Source organism: Somniosus microcephalus, chromosome 13, assembly GCF_052327205.1.
Source record: "Somniosus microcephalus isolate GS21.2 chromosome 13, FLI_Smic_1.0, whole genome shotgun sequence".
Lineage (NCBI taxonomy): Eukaryota > Metazoa > Chordata > Chondrichthyes > Squaliformes > Somniosidae > Somniosus > Somniosus microcephalus.
The window spans coordinates 32,106,353-32,128,715 of record NC_140999.1 but is presented as its reverse complement, the minus strand read 5'-3'; the positions used below and the strand labels follow the sequence as shown (position 1 = coordinate 32,128,715).

At 46.3% G+C, this 22,363-nt stretch overlaps 1 protein-coding gene across 2 annotated transcripts in view; it reads left to right on the top strand.

Annotated features, from left to right (window-relative positions):
- Nucleotides 1-22,363, top strand: part of LOC147108188 (leucine-rich repeat and immunoglobulin-like domain-containing nogo receptor-interacting protein 2) — a 322,653-nt gene that overhangs the window by 26,016 nt on the left and 274,274 nt on the right. For both annotated transcript variants that reach the window (XM_086004729.1, XM_086004727.1), the window contains exon 2: nt 20,987-21,125. The gene's annotated coding sequence lies outside the window, so the exon portion shown is untranslated. The remainder of the gene's footprint in view (nt 1-20,986; nt 21,126-22,363) is intronic.

Sequence of the window (22,363 nt, the reverse complement as noted above, 5' to 3'; positions counted from 1 at the left end):
GCTCTCTGTCCCTTCCTGACCACTCTGCTTATTTTTACCCAAATCGCTACTCTGCTCTAGAGCCTTGACATTTCTCTTACTGCTTTAGAATTTCCCTTTCCTGAATCCTCCCACCCCCATTCATTAGTTTAAAGCCCTATGGGAAAAGGTCAGTGAAATGGGGTTAGACTAGAGACCTTCAGTTGAAGGGCCAGTACAAGCACAGGCATAATGAGCCAAATAACCTCCTTCTGTAATTTCTATGATTCAATAGCTATGTTTAGGAAAAAATGTAACTCTTAAGTAATTATGGAAACCTGTGTGCATAGCAGAATTTCAGAAGGAGGGGTTAGACAATTAATGTTTGGAAATGAACTAAACAGGGTGATGCCTATTCACAGAAACCATCCAGTGTGTCATTGAAATTAGGCAGCTGCTGGTCATTGTCAATGCTTTATGTACTTTCATATATATATATACTAGCTGGAGTACCCGGCGTTGCCGAGGGAAATGAAGAAACCTCTGCTACTCCAAGTGTGGTTAGGAGAGAGAGAGAGAGAGAGAGAGAGGGGGGGAGGAGAGGGGGAAGGAGAGAGAAGGGGAAGGAGAGAGAGGGGGAAGGAGAGAGAGAGAGTGGGGGAAGGAGAGAGAGAGTGGGGGAAGGAGAGAGAGAGAGAGGGAAGGAGAGAGAGAGAGGGAAGGAGAGAGAGGGGGGGAGGAGAGAGAGAGAGAGAGAGAGAGGGGGAAGGAGAGAAAGGGGGAAGGAGAGAGAGAGAGAAAGGGGGAAGAGAGAGAGAGAGGGGGAAGAGAGAGAGAGAGGGGGAAGAGAGAGAGAGGGGGGGAAGAGAGAGAGAGGGGGAAGGAGAGAGAGAGGGGGGAAGGAGAGAGAGAGAGGGAAGGAGAGAGAGAGAGAGGGAAGGGGAGAGAGAGAGAGGGAAGGAGAGAGGGGGAAGGAGAAAGAGAGAGAAGGAAGGAGAGAGAGAGAGAAGGAAGGAGACAGAGAGAGGGGGAAGGAGAGAGAGCGTGTGGGAAGGAGAGAGAGAAGAGAGGAAGACACCGCAGGAAAGGGGAAGGACTCAGCCCGGCCTTGGTGATCCAGAGCCCGCATGCACAGTGGCTCCCGCTCCGGACCGCTCCCCTGCTTGCTGTCGCTCGGGCTCTCAGTCCGCGCGGTTGTATCTGTCTCTGTCGGTCTCGGGCTCTCGGGCCGCGCGGTTGTATCTGTCTCTGTTGGTGTATGCTCCCGCTGCCGCACTGACGGCAGGCTGTGGGATTAGGCCCCACCCACATATGCCATGAAACGCCCCCCGTGATGCACCGCGCTTCCCCCGTTGCTGGGCAGATTTGAGATGCCACTCTCTGTTGCTGGGCAGATTTGAGATGCCACTCCCTGTTGCTGGGCAGATTTGAGATGCCACTCCCTGTTGCTGGGCAGATGGCAGGTGGCAGGATTAGGCCCTGCCCACACATGCCATGAAACACCCCCCATGATGCATCACACTTCCCCCATCGGATTGGTCAACCGTCACGTCACTCAACGCTAATGAGCGGATTTGGTCTGTTTTTTGAAAGTTCTTTGTATACTGTCTGAACAATTTTTTTCTGACCAAAAAGAAAGTATGCCTATGACACTCCCCTAATCATAAGCTCTCTTTTGATTTTAAATATGTGTAGGCACGCTCTATAATTTAGGAGTTTACCGCGGACATACAGACAGAGGGAATTTGTCCATTTTTTGAACGTTTTTTGTATACTGTCCGAGCACTTTGTGTCTGACCAAAAAGTAAATATGCCTATGACACTCCCCTAATCATAAGCTTTCTTTTGATATAACATATGTGTAGGTACGCTCTATAACTTTTGAATTAAGCGCGGACATAAACACAGACAGACAGAAATTGTCCATTTTTTGAAAGTTTTCTGTATACTGTCCGAGCAATTTTTGTCTGACCAGAAAGTAAATATGCCTGTGACGCTCCCCTAATCATAAGCTGTCTTTTGATATAACATATGTGTAGGTACGCTCTATCACTTTTGAGTTTACCGCGGACAAACTCACTCAACGCTAATGAGCGGAATTCCGTTTTTTGAAGGTTTTCTGTATACTGTCTGAGCAATTTTTGTCTGACCAAAAATTAAATATGCCTATGACACTCCCCTAATAAGCTTTCTTTTGATATAACATATCTGTAGTTACGCTCTATAACTTTTGAGTTACGCGCGGACATACACACAGACAGACACACAGACCCATTTATTTATATATATAATAATAGCTGGAGTGCCCAGCAGTGCCGAGGGTTTTTTGAGGGCATGTTGTTATGAAAAAAGTAGAAATAATTTTTATATATATAAATGAGTTTGTCTGTCTATCTGTCTGTGTGGGAAGGAGAGAGAGAGGGAAAGAGAGGGGGGAAGGAGAGAGAGAGGGGGGGGGAGAGAGAGAGAGAGGGGGGAGGAGAGAGAGAGAGACTGGGGGGAGAAGAGAGAGATGGGGAGAGAGAGACTGGGGGGAAGAGAGGAAGAGAGAGACTGGGGGAAGGATATATATAAATGAGTTTGTCTGTGTGGGAAGCAGAGAGAGAGAGAGGGAAAGAGAGAGGGGGAAGGAGAGAGCGAGAGGGAAGGAGAGAGAGGGACAGAGAGAGAGGGAAGGAGAGAGAGACAGAGAGGGAAGGAGAGAGAGACAGAGAGGGAAGGAGAGAGAGACAGAGAGGGAAGGAGAGAGAGAGAGGGAAGGAGAGAGAGAGAGGGAAGGAGGGAGAGAGAGAGAGGGAAGGAGGGAAAGAGAGAGAGAGAGGGAAGGAGAGAGCGAGAGGGAAGGAGAGAGAGAGGGAAGGAGAGAGAGAGGGAAGGAGAGAGAGAGAGAGAGGGAATAAGAGAGAGAGTGAGAGGGAAGGAGAGAGAGAGAGAGAGGGAAGGAGAGAGAGAGAGGGAAGGAGAGAGAGAGAGAGAGGGAAGGAGAGAGAGAGGGAAAGAGAGAGAGAGGAAAAGAGAGAGAGAGAGGGAAGGAGAGAGGGAGAGCGAGGGAAGGAGAGAGTGAGGAAAGGAGATAGAGAAGAGAGGAAGACACCCCAGGGAAGGGGCTGGACTCAAAGCCCGGCGGGTGAAGAAGGGTGGCCGCCATTTTGTGAGGTCGGCAGGAAGTTTGAATTGCAGCAGCCGAAGGAAGGAAGGAAGGAAGAAGGCGAGCTCTCTCTCCCTCTCCGACCCCTTCACTCTTTCCCTCCCTCGCCCTCTCTCTCTCCCTCCCCCTCTCTCTCCCTGCCGCTCTCTCTCTCCCCTCTCTCTCCCTGCTGCTCTCTCTCTCCCCTCTCTCTCTCCCCCTCCCTCCCCGCTCTCTCTCCCTCCCTCCCTCTCCCTCCCTAGGTCCCGCCCACGACCTGGAGCCCCCGTGCGCCGCCGCTCACCTGCTCGCTGGGCGGGGAGGAAGGAGGGAATGGCGCGGTGACTGGTTTTGCTCTAGTATCTGGAAATTCAGACTTCACAGGGCCTGTTTACAAACAGAGAGTGCTGTCTGAGCAGGATCATCCTCATGAGTTACTTATGTCCATGGAACACATCACAAAGTCTTGGAAGGATTGCAGAGGAGTTAATTACCTGGGCAATCATGGACAATTGGTTATCTGCATGACAGACTATCTTGGAGCACACGGGAATTCCTGTTACATCGGCAATGGAATCCTCAGGGGTGCAGGTGATGGTCACAGTAAGAAGCATGTATTTTGAATGCTCACAATGCTGCTATAGAGGCCTTAAAATCTAACAAAGATACTTTATTCGCTAGCCTCAACATGCTTGGAGAATGGATATGACCTCAAGCCGGAGATTCACAGACCTCATGGATGCCCATTGTTCAGTTCTCAGACATGAGTCAATATGTCGAGGGAATCCCCAGCAGTAGGGCTGAACTCTAGACATGTGCTGCCCTATTATACTGGTGCTGTTAGGCAGTTGGGAAGGTAATAAATTTGTTGTGTAGGATTCGCAAAATTGAACTTTATATTATAAAGGGTCGAATGGCAGAAAAGGCCATGATTTTAAAGACTGTTTTAAAAGAAGCCCAGGAAAAGGGGGCATTCAAAATGGCCGCCAGACCCCGTGACCAACTTATTGGGACACTTTAAAATGGTTCCTGCAGTCCTCAGACAGCTTTGTGGATTCAGCCCACAGTACGTTCTGGAAGCCGTTTTTGAGAGAACGAAACCAGACACCCACATATACATATAGATTGGATGCAGATCCAGTCAAGATCGGCCTGTAGATAATGGCCATCTAAATGTTTACCCAGACAAAAGGGAACAATTTCATATTCATGAGAAGAGCATCAAGGACCCGTTAAGGACATCACCAGGACATTAAAAACAATGAAGGTCATTCCAGACCAGAGATGGCCCGTTACCGGCCATCCAAAACCAGTTTAAAATATAATAACTACCCTGTTGTGCCCGCCAAAATTAAAACAAAAGACTAACCTGATTTGGCGTGAGATAAGGGCTTCTGATGAGAAGTATATCTGGGAACCCAGGGGTAGAAAGAAAAATGAGCCATCGTGGTGCTACCATTGTATCGGTGGCATCATCGCTAGAAGAAGGAGAAGAAGACGGTTCGAGCCGGCGTCCCGCCCCGGGGTAAAACATCGGGAGATCATCGACCAACCCCGGGCCATTGACGAAACGGGAGGCCATCGACCCACTCCGGCTTGGGAGAAGAGACAATAAAAAACTACAGAAGAAAACTATGGGGGCCAGCCCGAGGCTCCTCTGACCGGGGTCGAGCAGACGATCCCCGACCCCGCCGACATCCAGGCCAGCCTGTGTCCAGCTGTCCCCGACCCCCACCTTAGGAGAGAGATGTGGCGCAGCTCGCTGGGGCTCCACTAACCACGTGGAGACAGGACGCCTGAAAGGATCAAACGCAGACCTGTTTCAAAACCTCACACTTCCGAGTTGGACTGGTGAGCATGTTTCTGACCCTTCATAATCAGATCTAGATAGGTTTAAGGGGCTGGACATTTAAGGGTATAATTAACATGAGTTGTTGTCCCTCGATGTTCCGTGTGTTTTCCCCATTTCATGATGATCTTTGTAGAGTATAATATGCCTGTATTTGCCTTAGTTAGTATTGTGTCGTTATGATTTGTTTGTGTTTTTCCCTCCCATGTACCCTCTTATTTGCTTGCATTTGATTTGTTTTACATTATGCAATAAAATTCCATTTCGTTTCATCAAACTTGGTCTATAAGAGTTTTCTCTACATTGTAGTTCCTGCCCCAAAGTCCAGAGTACAGAATCTAAGGGGTGAGTGGGTCGAACCACTCACGGTTTTACTGTGCAAGAGAGAGAGGCCTCTAGAGAGAGAAACCTTTGCGATCTAAAAACCCCTTACAGTTGGCTCTGCACAATAAGACATCTGCCACCTCCTTAATACATGTGTGCACAGCAAGTTGGCTGACATCACATGTCAACACTGCTTGCCTGGAAAGACCTTGGCACATAGAAATTCAAGCAGTGGTAACTTTCAGGACCACTGGGAGCACTATATGGATATTTGTTCATGTCTGCAAGTTTTCATTGTGATAGTGTTTTATCGCAGCCTCTGGCTTAGCTTCATCTCCTAAGATACTACTCTTCCGTCGTTACCAGTTAGGTCTGCTTGGAACAATAGACCAAGCGTGTTGGATCCAGCAAGACTCCTTGTGTGCACTTGATTATCAAAATCCATGACAAGGCCTTGGACAACGTGGACCACTTTCCATATCTCGAGAGCCTACTGTCAACAAGGGCAGTCGTCGATGACGAAGTCCAACACCGCCTTCAGTGTGTCAGTGCAGCCTTCAGTCGCCTGAGGAAGAGAGTGTTTGAAGACCAGGACCTCAAACCTGGCACTAAACTCATGGTCTACAGAGCAGCAGTGCTACCCATCCTGCTGTATGCCTCAGAGACATGGACCATGGACCCTGTACAGCAGGCACCTCAAATCCATTGGCAGGATAGGCGCACCAACGTCAATGTTCTCGCTCAGGCCAACATCCCCAGCATCGAAGCTTTGACCACGCTCGATCAGCTCCGATGGACGGGTTACATTGTCCGCATGCCCAATATGAGACTCCCAAAACAAGCGCTCTACTCCGATCTCCGGCACAGCAAGAGAGCCCCAGGTGGGCAAAGGTAATGCTTCAAGGACACCCTCGAAGCCTCCTTGAAAAAGAGTAACATCCCCACTGACACCTGGGAATCCCTGGCCCAAGGCCGCACAAAGTGGAGGAGAAGCATCCGGGAAGGTGCCGAACACCTCGAGTCTCTTCGCCGGGAGCAAGCGGATGCCAAGCGCAGGCAGCACAAGGAGTGCACGTCAACCCAAGCACCCCACCCACCCGCCCCTTCAACCACCATCTGGCCCACCTGTGACAGAGACTGTCGGTCCCGCGTTGGACTCATCAGTCACCTGAGAACTCATTTTTAATGTGGAAGCAAGTCATCCTCGGTTCCGAGGGACTGCATAAGAAGAAGACGACGACTTGACATAACAGGTTATCCACTCCTATTCTTGCTGATCCTCCTCAGCCAATTGTATTCCAAATAGTTGAAGTTGTAGATCTATTTTGTAGCAAATAATCTCCAAGTTAAGCAAAGCAGTCTGCAACCAATAATGTAAAGCTTGTTTTAATGAGGGTTGTGCGCATAACACATGAGAGAGGTAGGGAACCATGCAAGATGGTACAAGTTGAATTTAAATTAAATTATACTGCTATTAATAGGCTCAACAAGGCAAGAGCATGGATTCAGCATTATAATGCTGATGAGACACTTCATTTCTGCTGTAATTTTGTAGTGTGCCATAAACGCGCGTTATACTGCATGTTTAAAATGGTTGCTACCTAAAGCACCACTCACATCGGCTTTAATAGTGTCACTGATAATTTCCATTTTAAAGGTATCACTGACCTGATATCAACTCGTTCCCTGGGGGCCTGACCCATACATCCACTGTCCTGTGGAAAAGATTGTTTTTCTAATTATTAACTTTGATTAAGGTTTGTAAATTCTGTACCTGTTTTCTCTCATCACATGCTCATTGTCCATGTTAAATAGTTTGGTTGCTCAACTTTAAACTATACCTTTCATTATTTTAAAGACTTCTAGTAAAACACCTCTAAGTCTTGGCCTAGGTTTTCTGCCCATCCATAGTCAACGGGAGAGGAAAATTAGCCCAATTTTTCTCCAGTAAAAATCAGTTTACTCACTTGCACCATTCTTCATAATGTAGCCCCATTATGGCTGGGAATAATCCTGCTCATTCTTCACAGAACCGGTTTTAATGTATCTCCCACCAGGATAGAAATTCCACTTCTGCGCTCTTGGCACTTGACTGGATTGCACATCGTGAAATCGCATTCTCCCAGGTTATGACTTTCTGTCTATTGGGGTAGAAGCAGAATTTGTAAATCCCATCCTTTTTCAGATATGATGACCAAAGCTGTACACCACACTCCAGGACTGGCCTCATTACTGATGCCAATATCATTTATTCTGGCTTGGGATCGATTCCCTTCCAGGTGCAATGCAGTACCTTGTTCGCCTTGTTGGTAATTGCGTTACATTGGCCAGATGCTTTCAGGGTATGATCAATGATCACTCCAAAAATCATTTTCTTTTCCAGCCTCTGCTCGTAGAGAGTTTTTTCATAGAACCATACAAGTTTACGGCATAGAAGAAGGTCATTCAGCCCATTTATGGGGTTAAACATTCTGCTTCTAGGCTAATAGACAGAAAATCATGGACTGAGCATCTATAATTTTACAATATGCTCTTTGCTTGAACCATCCATAACTAATTCCATTGCCCTACTTTCTCCCTATAGCCCCGTATCTTCCTCTGACCATATTTTCTAAACTAAATCCAGGGACACACAGGGCGGGAGCACAACAAAGTAGCCAGGATGGAAAATGTAGGTTGCGCAGCGTAGCAAGGCAAATTTTTTTAGCAGCCTGTATTTTCACAGTTACGCATATACACTACAAATGCAAAACAAATGTGCATATAATTACCGTGGATGTGACATCATACTATTGAAGCGCCTTCAGATAAATAATACAATAACGCTGTTCAGGAAGGTTAGTTGTTCGTACCCACTGTCTACACTGCTGCAGGCTCTTGCTGCACTTGCCCTTTTATCTCCGCCGCGCTCAAGTGTCGCCAACCATTTTTATTCAAAAATAAACACGTCATATATTAACAAAATCATTGGGTGTAACCATCACTGATCGACCAATCGGCTTCCAAATTGCGACCGTTTTGAATTGTGAGGGGGGAGGAGATGACGAAATCAGAAGCCTGCCGACCAATCGGCTCGCGACCGCCTGCGAATCAAACTGATACATCCCGTAGGGAAGGAAGAGTGGGGAAAAAAAGTTGGGGTTTGGTTGTCGAGCGAGGCTGGGTCGGGAGCGCGGCCGAACTCGCTGGTGGCGCATGCCGGCCCCTCGGCGCTCGATTGACGTGGATGCTAACCAATAGACCATCCCCAAGCCCGCCTCAGGGCTGGCCTCCTGACTAGTCGGGGCTCACGTTGGGCATGATTGACTGGGGGCGCCCGGGCAGGAGGCATGGAATCAAGTTAGGGTGAACGGTACAGTGTATGTGTGTTTTATGTCATATCCCAGCATGAGAAATTAAAAGTTAGGGTAGCCGGGGACGAGTTTTGTAAACCGGGGATTCTTCCAGGGATATTGTTTTCACAGTGACACAGTATCTCATCTGGTGACTGTCCTGAGAAAACGGTTGACGTATGGTCAGCCTAATTTACTCTTCCCTTAAAAGTTGCAGTTGACTTGACCTCAACCACTCCCTGTGCTAAAATATTCCATTCTCCAACAACTCTACAAAAAAGTCTTCTAACTGATCGCCCCACTATCTTAATGACAATCTTAAATTGATGGCCCCTTGTCACTGACTGCCCAATCAAAGGAAATAGTCTTTTCCTATTTACCCTATCAAAACCGTTCATAACTTTAGAAACCCCTTTATAAGATTCTGAAAAGTGTAATAAAACCGCTGCTACCGTGTGGAGGTCAAAATTGCAAACAAATTGTAAGATGATAACGGACGGATTTAAAATGTAGGAAATCAGCATGTGTTCTTTGTTTGCGAAGACAGAAAATGGTGGTCAGTATGTCTTCTTTGTTTGAGAGGCCACCTGGACAATGATTGACAAGGAAGTCCCGCCCCATACATCTCGCAGGAACAGGAACGTGTCATGCGGAAGGAACTCCAATCAGGGAAGGCTTGGAGTGGGACTGACCTGTCAGAGGGAGACAGAGTGTGATTTACAATAACCCAGGGGCGGAAGTATTCAAGTTTTTCCGAGAAAGCACATCAGAGTACACAGAAGAAGAAGACCGAAGACAGCGCAGGAGGGAGAGGAGTTGAAGGAGTATGTCTAGGAATCCAATATAAGCTTAGATATTGCTAAAAGGGTACTTTTATGTACATTTGAATTAGTAAGTTGCAGGCATATTTATTGCCGAGAGTTCTTTGAATATATTGCCAAAGGTTTTTCTATGCACACTCGAATTTTGAACTATAGTGTGAATAAAGACCAATTTTATTGATCCATCCTTGTCTGTCATTGTTAAGCTAATTCGTAATTCTCGAGGTCCGAACAGTAGTAAGAGAAAGTGCTACACCCTATTAAATCTGCTCTTAGCTTTCTGCACACCAGGGGAAATAGTAGCAGTATCTCCAGACTCTCCTCATTACTATAATTTCTCATCCTTGGTATCATTTAAGTGAATCTATATATTATGCTCTCTATGGCTTTAATGCTTTTCCTGTAATGAGGTGCTTAAAACGGTAGACAGTACTTTATGATGTAACCATTGGCTTATACGAATTTATCATAATCTCTTTGTTCTTGTACTCTATGCTCCAACATACTCCAAATACTCCAAAAAGCTTTTGACATTATTCAACTCTACTTGCACTTTAACAAATTATGCATTTGCACCCCTAGATCTTTCTGTCTCCCCACAACCATCAACATCTTCATATTCCTTACTTTTCCTCCCAAAATGCATTACCTCACTGCATTAAATTGCATCTGCAAACAACGCCTCGATTTCAAAATTCTCATCCTTGTTTTCAAATCCCTCCATGGCCTTGCCCCTCCATATCTCTGTAATCTCCTGCAGCCCCACAACACCCCGAGATATTGGCGCTCCTCTAATTCTGCCCTCTTGCGCATCTCTGATTATAATCGCTCAACCTTTGGTGGCTGTACCTTCTGTTGCCCAGGCCCTAAGCTCTGAAATTCCCTGCCTAAACCTCTCTGCCTCGCTACCTCTCTTTCCTCCTTTAAGACGCTCCTTAAAACCTACCTCTTTGACCAAGCTTTTGTTCACCTGCCCTAATTTCTCCTTATGTGGCTCAGTGTCAAATTTGTTGTCTTATAATATACCTGTGAAGTGCCTTGGGGCATTTTACTACATTAAACAGAGGGTGGTTGGAATCTGGAACTCACTGCCTGAAAGGGTGGTAGAGGCAGGAACCCTCACAGCATTCAAGAAGCATTTAGATGAGCACTTGAAACGCCATAGCATACAAGGCTACGGACCAAGTGCTGGAAAATGGGATTAGAATAGACAGGGCTTGATGGCCGGCACGGATACGATGGGCCGAAGGGCCTCTTTCTGTGCTGTATAACTCTGACTCTAAAGGTGCTATATAAATACAAGTTGTTGTTGTCTGCCATTCCACTAACCTGTCCTTATCTTCCTGAAGTCTTTTAAAGTCCACCTCACCCTTCGCTAAACCCCCAATCTTGCATTGTCAGCAAATTTCCTGTACCCAATGCCAAATGATCTCTAGAGCGAATGAGAAAGAACATATATGGACCCAGCACTGGTTCCTGGGGTGCACAATTTCTAACTCATCTCCAATCCAACCAACTACCATTTGTTTCCTAGCTGTTGGCCAACTTTATATCAATGCTTTTACATTTCCTCTTAATCCATACGCCTAATTTTTTGTAAGTAACTCCCTTGTGAAACAACTTATCAAACACCTGAAATCCATATACACTACAGCTGCATCCCTTCTATACAATCAGTCACTTCTTCGAATACTCAAATTTCTCAAAAACAACTCTAACAAATCCATGCTGACTTTCCTTGATTTTCACATGCATTTAGAAGGAGTCACTAATTTAATCTCAAATGATGCGTTCTAAGAGTTTGCCTGCAATGGTTTACCTTTCTCCCCCTTTTTGAACAGACATGATGGCCCCAAATTTGCTGAAAAATAATGGTGTCTGGATGACGCACACAGCTATTAATGTGCAAATTGGCCAGCAACTTGTGATGAAGAAGAGAGCCTGTGAATTGCGAATCACCACAAGTTCCTGGCCGATTTGCGCCGCTCCGCCATTAGCTTTGCAAAAATGGTACCTTGCCCTCAACCTCCCCGTTAGTTTTATGAAACTGCTGCATTTGGCACGGTGGCATAGTGGTTAGCACTGTTGCCTCACAGTGCCAGGGACCCTGGTTCGAATCCGGCCTCAGGTGATTGTCTGTGTGGAGTTTACACATTCTCCCCGTGTTTGCGTGGGTTTCCTCCGGGTGCTCCGGTTTCCTCCCACAGTCCAAAGATGTGCGGGTTAGGATGATTGGCTATGATAAATTGACCCTTAGTGTTAGGGGGATTAAATACGTGGGGTTACGGGGATAGGGTGGGATATGTGTTAGTGTAGGGGTTACGGGGATCGGGTGGGATATGTGTCGGTGCAGGCTCGATGGGCCGAAATGGCCTCTATCTGCACTGTGGGGTTTCTGTGATTCTGTGATTTGCACATTAGTTGGGGTGAGTTAAGTCTAGTAATTAATAGTGTAAGTACCCTTTTAATGATTTGATCATTGTTAATGACTGCCAGCAACCTCTCTTGCCCAGAAAGTGAACAATTAAAAGTGTGGAGTCTCATTTCTTCAGGTAGTGAATCGTTGTTGGAGATTTTATAAATGTCAAATTTTAAAATTTAAAATATCTTACTTTTCCTTTCTGTCTTTTTTTTCTCTTTCTCTTAATCCAATCTTTCTTTCCCTCTCTTTATTTCTCTTTCTGTACCTGATTTGACTTTGAATTCACCCACTCTAATTTACCCTCCTCCTCAGTCCTTCCTCTGTTTATTTCTCAATCCTTAAATCTCATTGGTCTCAACTCCTCACTTACACTTGTCTGATGTGCTAGGGGGAGTTGTTGAAACCTTTTTTTGAGGGTGCAAACTTGCACCAATTCCAGGAGTGGTGTAAACCCAAGAAATTTCCATGTACTTCAACAGTGCAGCTAAGCAAATGAGTCATGAGGGCTTTGACAGGCATAACATTTACACAGTTAAAAGATCAAGGAAATGTTTGTTTAGTGTAATAATGACGTATATGTACCTGACTTGTGCTAAAACACAAATTTCTTCAATCTTTTCAATGCAATAATGGTGCAACTGCTGAAGACAACAAGAAAATTCAGGGCCAAGTTTTCTTTTGATATTGCGCTTCATCTTCTACAGTTCAGCTGGAATTTACTCAATCCCATTTACGCCAAAATCAGGCTGAAATTTACGCTACTTTCCAGGCCGACGTTGCTGACAGGAACTTACACCTGTAATGTGCGTACTCCAGAATATAAACAAGCACAGATGTAATGGCACCAATAGGAGTAATATGGCTGACTTCAGCCATGGCACCTCTCCGACCCTCTTGCCCCTGCTAGTGCTCTTCCTCTTCCATGATTATACAGAATCATTGGAAAGGCAATTCCAGTTGCTTAATCCGTCTCAATGTGTAGGATGGAGGTGGGAATCAAAAAAAATCTCAGGTGCCTCGAGACTGATAGCACTTTGGTTCACTCTAGTGCAGGTCTCAGTATGAAAATTAAAAAAAAAAATCAACCTCAAAGATCTCAATTATGCTGATATCCGTTGACCTCGGGCTGTACTGCGCTTACATTTTTGTCCGTAAATCTATGCCAACGCATTACTGGCGTAAGTTCAGGAAACTCACGTGAACTACTTTGTTGTATGGGGAGGAGCTATGGAAATGAGTGGCAGAGGGTTTCAGCAAACATATTCCTAACAATCAAGGAAATTCGTGTGTAGCAGTGTTTCAGCGTAAAACCATTTACACTCGAATTTCCTCACAAAGAAACAGTGCCACACCACTCCCACGGAGTGGGTATGTCAACATATTCCGTTATTTTATGGAACGTTCCAAAGTGCTTTACAGCCAATGAAGTACTTTTGAAGTGGAGTCATTGTCGTAAAGTAGGAAACACGGCTTCCAATTTGCCCACAGCAAGGTCCCACAAACTGCAATTAAATGAATGACCAGATCATCAGTTTTAGGCATTGCTTGAGGAATAAATGTTGGCCAGGACACCGGGGAGAACGCCCCTGCTCTTCGAATAATGCCATGACATCTTTTACGCCCACCTGTGAGGGCAGATAGGACTTTGGTTTAACGTCACATCCAAAAGACGGCACTTCAGACACTCAGTTCTGCACTGAAGTGTCAGCCTAGATTATGTTTTCAAGTCTCTGGAGTGGGGCTAGAATTCTTCTGACTCAGAGAATAACTTTGCACAACAAAAGGAACCCTAACTGGAGACAACGACTAAAGCAACTGCACAATAAAAGCAGTAACAAAGGAAATACTGATTGTGAAAAGGTGTATCAAATGCTCATTTGTCAATAAAGGCATTAATGTATAACTCATGGAAATATGTCTTTTTTTATTGTACTCCAGCTAAATAAGGTCTACGTCAGTGGACTGAAATATCTAAAGTGACATTTCATTGCTTTACAAATAATGATGAAGCATACAATTGTAATTACAGCAGCTCTAGAGTGCTTACAGATAGCATGGGACATGGGCTGCACACGGAAGCAGTTGGATAGAAAATGAACTCTGGAATCTCCATAGGGATTCTCCCAATCTCTCACTATAACTTCCATGGAGGATTAGCAGAAACCTTGAAAAACCAGGGTAAATGGCTTTTTACGCCATTTTTCACCAATCTATGCTGAAATTATGACAGGAGAACCTCCACAGAAATTCCACCCCCCCCCCCCCCGCCCCGTTAATTTAGTATTAAGTTCTCAGGTTATGGACAAAACTAGATGGCAGCTGAAAGTATTTCACAAAATATTTTAAATGATTTAATTGATTCCCGTTGTTTTCCTTCCCAGTTGTTTTACTGTTAGATGTTTGACGATTGGTTGTTTTTGTATCTGCCTGTTACTTGTTCGTTGGTAGTTTCCCTCCTTGTTCACCTGTGATTTGTTGCTTTTTAATGAACATGATATTTGAACCAATAACGTATGATATTGGGCCAGAATTTGCTGAAAAATGTAATGGTGTGTGAACGGTGCACGCCATTATTAATGTGTAAATCGACCGGCAATTTGTGGCGAGGAAGATTGCGAATTGCCACGAGTTGCTGGTTGATTTGCCGTTAGCCCACAAACATGGCAGCTCACCCACAACCTCCCCATGAGTTTCATGAAGTTACTGCATTTGCACATTAATTGCCCATTAAACTCGTCACAGAAAGGTAACTCTAGTAATTAATAGCATAAGTATACTTTTAATGATGTGGTAATTGTTTGTGACTGCCAATCAACCTCTCTGGCCCAGAAAGTGAACTATTTAAACTGTGGCGTCTCATTCCTTCAGGTAGTGTTGGAGATTTTTAAAATATCAAATTTTAAATTAATATTTTTTTCTTACTTTTCTTTTGTTTCTTTTCCTCTTTTTATTTCTCTTTCTGTACCTGAATTGACATTGAATTTGCCCACTCTAACTCACCTCCTCAGTTCTTCTTGTTTATTTCTCAATATTTAAATCTCATTGGTTAAGGAGATGCACCATTGGTCCCGCCGTTCACTAAGGTCCCAGATACCCTGTTGCCCTCAACACACCGTTATCAGCTCGCACTTCTAGCAACATAGAGGGCAAAACATATTGGAGTGGAAGGGTGCATGAAAACATCTAACTAACCAGGCATGCTGTGAGACGCCCAGCTGTAGCAAATTCCAGCCCACAGCCTTTGTACGTGTGATATTTTCAAGTGTTACACTTTACAAATGTGATACAGTGGGTGAGAAATTGATGTCCTTACCGCCACCTGGTAGTGCCTGCGATGCGTGAAAAAATGGCAGCCGCCACTCTTGCGCCAGCTGGAGGCGGTCCTGGTAGTGGCCACCATATTGGTCACCCCCTTTGCGCTGCCGGTAACTGGCAGCGCCCTGAAAAAATAATGGCGGCGTGGTGACATCAGTCGGCGTGCAACACCGAGTTAACGTCACATACGCGAACTTCGACCCTACCGCTCAAGTCAGCGCTGGGACCTAAGCACGCCAGGTTAACCTGGCATGCAAGCAGGCTGACAGACGTTGACAGGGGTGATATCTGCAGCTGTTAAAGGGACACACACATCAATCAGGTAAGTTTGAATGGAAGGGTTTGGACTGTTTTTTTTTATTTTATTGAAGTGGTGGCTTGCTGCAACAGATATGAAAAGCTTTATAAGTGTTTTGGGAGTGCTGCTGGATGCTTGCAAGGGCTCGGATGGTAAGTGAATGCCTTTTAGAAGACAGAACATGCTGCAAATACTCCGCATGTCACGCAACATCCGTGGAGTTCACATCTCAGGTCGACATGCTGGCTGACCCACTGAGTATTTGCAGATTTTATGCTGTCATTTCACATTTACAGGGCTAGATACTTCCAACCTCGGCAGGTCCGGGGCAGGTGACGTCGGCAGCATGTGGGGACCTCGCATCTGTCTCCAGCCTCCAACAAGATATTCTGATGATGGGCCTCGTTATCCCGCCCTGCGGGGTTCCCCGCCAATTATAGGAAGTGGGTCGATTATGTCATTTGATGACGCATCATCAGCCGGTTTCCTTAAAGGGGCCATGTCTAAATTGATTTTGACAGTCCTGTTGTCAGTTCTGCAGCATTAAGGTGCTGCAAACACTGACAAGCATTGCACAAAGGTGGATGGTTGCACCCAGGCTCTCCTGTTACTCCCTCCATATGCTTATGGAGGGATTCACAGCACGTGGGGAGGTTCTCTTCCCTTCCCACGGGTGGAAGAGACCTCCCCAAAACACCAACGCAGCCTGGTTGTGCATTGCACAGGAGGACACAAGCAGGGATGTCATCAGGAGGACCAGGCCACAGTGGCGCAAACCTTTCAATGATCTCAGTAGATCACGAAACATTACTGCCAAGTCACACTCAACCTCATCTTGCTGTGCCACTCATCCCCATCACTCTGCCTTCCATACCCTATTCCTGCACATCTTTACTCACACCAACTTACCTTGCAACTCCACCCATCCCTCTCTATCTACATTATCACTTCCCCATCTCACTAGCCACCCCTCACACTCACCCTCACCCTAGTCCAATCATACCAACTAACAACACATAAGGGTAGGCACTTGGGTGGTTTAGCCAATGTTCATGTAAAGTTCTGGTAATATTCTGGCAAACCCCATTGAAATCTTTATTTTCAACACTTTGCATTCTTGGACAGATTTGTGTGCACCTTTGAAAGTATCTTAGTGAGTTACAGTGAATGGTGAGACATAACGTCCCCCCCCACCCCACAATGGCGATGAGTGTGAAAGGAATGGGTTGGACATTGTAGGGATGCTTTATGGTGCTGGTGTGGGGTGGTGCCAACCTAGTGCATCATGTGGCAGCCAGTGTGTACAGTGTTAAGTGAATCTAATCTGGACATTGTGAGTCCATCCCTGGTGTCCTGGGCAGCAATATGCACGGGTGATGATGCCCTTTGTCCTAGAAAACATAGAAAACATAGAAGATAGGAGCAGGAGTAGGCCATTCGGCCCCTCCAGCCTGCTCCGCCATTCCATGAGATCATGGCTGATCATCCAAATTCAGTACCCTGTTCCTGTCTTCTCTCCACATCCCTTGATCCTTTTAGCCTTAAGAAACATATCCAACTCCTTCTTGAATATATTTAATGAATTTGCCTCAACTGCCTTCTTTGGTAGAGAATTCCACAGGTTCACCACTCTCTGGGTGAAGAAATTCCTCCTCATCTCTGTCCTAAGTGGCTTACCCCTTATCCTTGGACTGTGACCCCTGGTTCTGGACTCCCCGACCATCGGGAACATCCTTCCAGCATCTAGTCTGTCTAGTCCTGTTAGTATTTTATAAGTTTCGATGAGATCCCCTCTCATTCTTCTAAACTCCAGCGAGTACAAGCCCAATTGACCCAATCGCTCCTCATACATCATTCCTGCCATCCCAGGTATCAGCCTGGTGAATCTTCGCTGCACTCCTTCCATGGCAAGAACATCCTTCCTCAGATAAGGCGACCAAAACTGCACACAATACTCAAGATGTGGTCTCACCAAGGCCCTGTACAACTGCAGCAAGACATCCTTGTTCCTGTACTCAAACCCTCTCGCTACGAAGGCCAACATACCATTTGCCTTCTTAACCGCCTGCTGCACCTGCATGCTTACTTTCAGCGACTGGTGCACAAGGACGCCCAGGTCTCGTTGCACTTCCCCTTCTCCCAATCTATTGCCATTCAGATAATAATCTGCCTTCCTGTTTTTGACACCAAAGCGGATAACCTCGCATTTATCCACGTTATATTGCATCTGCCATGCTTCTGCCCAATCACCCAATCTGTCCAAATCATACTGGAGTTTCTCGGCATCCTCCTCACAGCACACACGCCCACCCAGCTTTGTGTCGTCTACAAACTTGGAGATATTACATCTAGTTCCCTCATCCAGATCATTAATATATATTGTGAATAGCTGGTGTCCAAGGACCGATCCCTGCGGTACCCGACTAGTCACTGCCTGCCACTCGGAAAAAGAGCCGTTTATTCCAACTCTTTGCTTTCTGTCTGCCAACCAGTTCTCTATCCAAGTCAATACCTTGCCCCCAATCCCATGTGCCTTAATTTTACACGCTAATCTCTTATGCGGGACCTTATCGAAAGCCTTTTGAAAATCCAAATACACCACATCCACTGGTTCTCCCTTATCTATTTTACCAGTGACATCCTCAAAGAATTCCAGTAGATTAGTCAAGCACGATTTACCTTTTGTAAATCCATGTTGACTTTGTCCGATCCGGTCACTTTTTTCCAAGTGCTCTGCTATTACATCCTTTATAATGGACTCTAGCATTTTCCCCACTACCAATGTCAGGCTTACCGGTCTGTAATTCCCCATTTTCTCTCTACCACCCTTTTTGAACAGTGGGGTAACATTAGCTACCCGCCAATCCATGGGTACTGTTCCAGAGTCTATCGAATTTTGGAAGATGACTAGCAATGCATCTACTATTTCTAGGGCCACTTCCTTAAGTACCCTAGGATGTAGATTATCAGGCCCTGGGGATTTATCGGCCCTCAATCCCATCAATTTCCCTAACAACAGTTCCCTATAAATACTGATTTCTATCAGTTCCTCCCTTTCATTAGACCCTATGTTCCCCAACATCTTTGGGAGGTTATTTGTGTCCTCCTTTGTGAAGACAGAACCAAAGTATGTATTTAATTGCAGAAAATGCTGGAAAAACTCAGCAGGTCAGGCAACATCCATGGACAGAAATTTGAGCTGAAATTTCGAGTCGACCCCTTCTTCAAAACTGGAAAGAAAAGATAGATCGGAGGCAGGGCTGCGATCGGACAAAAGAATAAAAGAAACAAAAGAAGTAAAAAAGAGACAATAAAAGGTGTTAGAAGCTAGGCGAGATGGTAATAGGCTGAGATTGGGTGTAAAGTGTACTGGCAGGGCAAGGGATAGCTGCCAGGTGTGAGAGCGAAACAAAAGGAAAGGGGGGTGGAAAGGAGTGGAAAAATTACAAGAAAAAATGAAATGGGGGCCGAGGTTATGATCTGAAATTGTTGAACTCGATATTGAGTCCGGAAGACTGCAGAGTGCCTAATCGGAAGATGAGGTGCTATTCCTCGAGTTTACGTTGAGCTTCCGTGGAACAATACAAGAGGCCAAGGACGGTGAGGTCCAAGTGGGAATGGAGCGTGGAATTAAAATGACAGGCGACCGGAAGCTCGGGGTCACCCTTACGGACTGAACGGAGGTGTTCCACAAAGCGGTCACCCAATCTGCGTTTGGTCTCCCCAATGTAGAGGAGACCGCATCGTGAGCAGCGAATACAGTATACTAGATTGCAAGAAGTACAAGTAAATCGCTGTTTCACCTGGAAGGGGTGTTTGGGGCCCTGGACAGTGCTATCGTATGTATTTAATTGGTCTGCCATTTCTTTGTTCCCCATTATAAATTCCCCTGATTCTGACTACAAGGGACCTACGCTTGACTTCACCAATCTTTTTCTCTTCACATATCTATAAATGTGCAGCATCAGTTGATTGCGGAGACAGTTGGTGTGGATGTTGGTGCTGCTGGTGTGCCCGGTGATGCTGGTGTTGGGGCTGATAGTTTTTTGATTTTTTTTCAAGGACATAGATGCTGATGGAATAGATGGCAGGTGAGTTTGAGATGACAGAAGTAATCTGTCAATGTTGAGATAGGTTGTTCCAAGGAGGTGACAGTGGATAGAGAGATTAGTCCAAACACTTCAAAAGTGCATAAAGCTCAAAAGTGTGTACTGAAGGCTGAAGCTTCTGAGATTGGAAACTGATCAGCTGTAACATGGCAGGTTTTAAACCACTTTTGCAGCTGTCACCTAGTGAAAGAAATGGAGTTTTTCAGAACCCGACATACTTACCTGCCGTGATCCCCGAGTGACGGGAACCTCGTGGAAAACTTGGCAAAATGCTTTGGAGCTGGAAAAATGGGGATTTAACTACTTTAAACATCCTCCTAACAAGCACAATTGAATGATCCGCCGCTTAGTGCTGTGTCTGCAAAGTGCAGGCAGAACTGGCACTAGGGAAACTGACAAGGAGGCGGGTTCAGAACGGGATTTTGACAGCAGACCCACCTCCAAACCCATCCTCTGAGCGCCGGCAAAATTCTGCCCACAGCGTCCACTTGCAGAGGGAAGAGGAAGAGGCAGAAGAGGCAGACGCAGAAGAGGAAGACACAGAAGAGGAGGAAGCTGAAGAGGAGCAATCAGATGGAAGGATGCATCCCAGACAGCCCCTTTGTGGCCGGCATATCCGGAATGGAATCATCCACCTATGGTTCCACTGGCTGGGCAGGATGGATTTCTTGGGTGTGTGAAATGAGGAAGGCTCAAGGTTGGAGTTGTGCTGACGAGAGGGCGGGAAGCCTCGCGGTGCATGTCAGAAGGAGGATAGCATACGAGGATACCCACATCTTGTATCCTTTCAGCCCCGCCGCTCGTCAAGGGCTCAGCCATGCCCCTGCCAAGAATGGCCAGCACTGTCTCCTCCGAGTAGGTGAGGTGATGATAGGAATGGAAGATGTGCCTTGTCATTGGTGCAGATTGTTGGTAGGTGAGTGATTGGGGGGTCCTGCGTTGAGCAGTGTGAGGGGCTAATGGTTTAGTTGGTCGGTGACATCTTGTGAAGGTGCATTCACTGACCTTGACCAGTGATCTGAGGTCATGAAGCTTCTTTGGGCACTGGAGTCAGGTGGTGGGGGGGGCGACACTGCTGGCAGTGACGGCCTTGGCAATGTACTCCTACATTGTTCTTTCTGGAGGGCCTCCGGCCTCTGTGGATAGAGGGCCAGTCTTGCAGTGTTGAGCCCCTGCACAAAGCTGGAGTGCTGTGTGCGAGACCCTGGGTGCCCCTTCCCTGGCTTGCTGAGCCATTTGTGATAGTGCTGAGGCAGTTTACCCATTTGTTGAGTTTAGGAAGGTAATTCAACTTTAAGTGCTGAATATTGACATATGGAACTTCTTTTAAATATTGATTATTTGTTAAAAGACAGAAAGGGCTGAAAAATGTATTGAATCAGTGCATTTTATTTTCCCTTGCTTCAATGTGCATGGCCCTTTAAATTTCAGAGATCCTCACTGCCCACACTGCATTGCGAGCTTCAGAGCCTCGCACACAGACGCTCGGGGAAGCAACAACGTCGCACCAGCACAACAAATTGGTCCCGGATCCCACGTGCAATGCCACCAGGACGGCATTGCACATAAGGTTAGCGCTGTGCCATCTACCACCATGTCCCCCACACTAATTTACCTCGTTTAGCATGGCTGGGGGGGGCGAGGACACGACTGCTTTCTGGGCAAGAATGAATTTTTCCCCCTTTGAAATGTGACAGACCTGAGCTAGATTAAAGATTTATAGATAATAATTCAGTTTCTTTGCATTCTGAAGACCTTCATGCCTTTAAATATTTTGGGGGTCGACATTGGTATGCGTTATTGCCGCTTTTCAGGTGTAAAATGGGTGCAAAGCATATCAATTTAGCAGTGCGATGGCCTACACCCAATATGCGTCCAGCTGAAGAGGAGGAGGAAGCGGAAGAGGAGGAGGCAACCCAGACAGCCCCTTTCTGCCCGGGCTGTCTGTGATCGACTCATCTGACTGTGGTACCAGTGAACGCAACCCCAATTCCCCGTTCAACAATAGTCCCACACCTTACTTTCCCTCTGTTACTGACCATCACAGCATCCTCGTGGCCACAATGCTGAAATAAAAGCCACCACAAAAGAACATTCCAATCCAACTTTACACATCAATCCATCCAATATTACATAACAAAGTCAACTATTCACCCTTGTGCAGTCCCTTAGTGCCTGTCTTCAGTGTGCTTTTGCCTGTCCTAGTGCTCCTACGAAGTGCTACCCCAATGGCTACAGCATGGCTGGTGGAAGGCTGCTGACTTTCAGTCGGGGAGTCTGCAGATGGCCTTGCAGGATGACCTCAAGCAGTTCTGGGTCTAGAAGGTAACCCAGCTGCGGACTGCACCCCCTCAGTATGGGCGGCAGCAGTCTGGGCTGGCTGGCTGACGGGCAACAGCAAGGGCAGTGGCAGTGGTGGGAGGATGAATGCTGTCACCATGAGAGAGGACAGCAGGTTCTTGCTTCGTGTAGCCACTGCCACTCCCCCGGGGCGGCATCTCAGCATTCCTAGGCATCTGTTGGAGGACCGATTGCTGAACTGCTTTAACACCCTGCAAGCCCCTTTCCACACTGGTAAACGCAGCTATGATGGCAGCAGTCTGAGTTTGCATGGCAGTGGCTGAGCCTGCAGAAGAGCAGTCTGAGCTTCCACTGCAGCACTCAAACGTTGGATAGTTTCTGCTTCTGCTGCAATGGAAGCTGAGACATCAGCCATCAGACTCTGCATCATGGTTGGCTCCACATGTGTACTAATGGAGTTGCCCATCACTTCCATGCTGGAAATCATGCGCTCCAAGCTCTGCACAA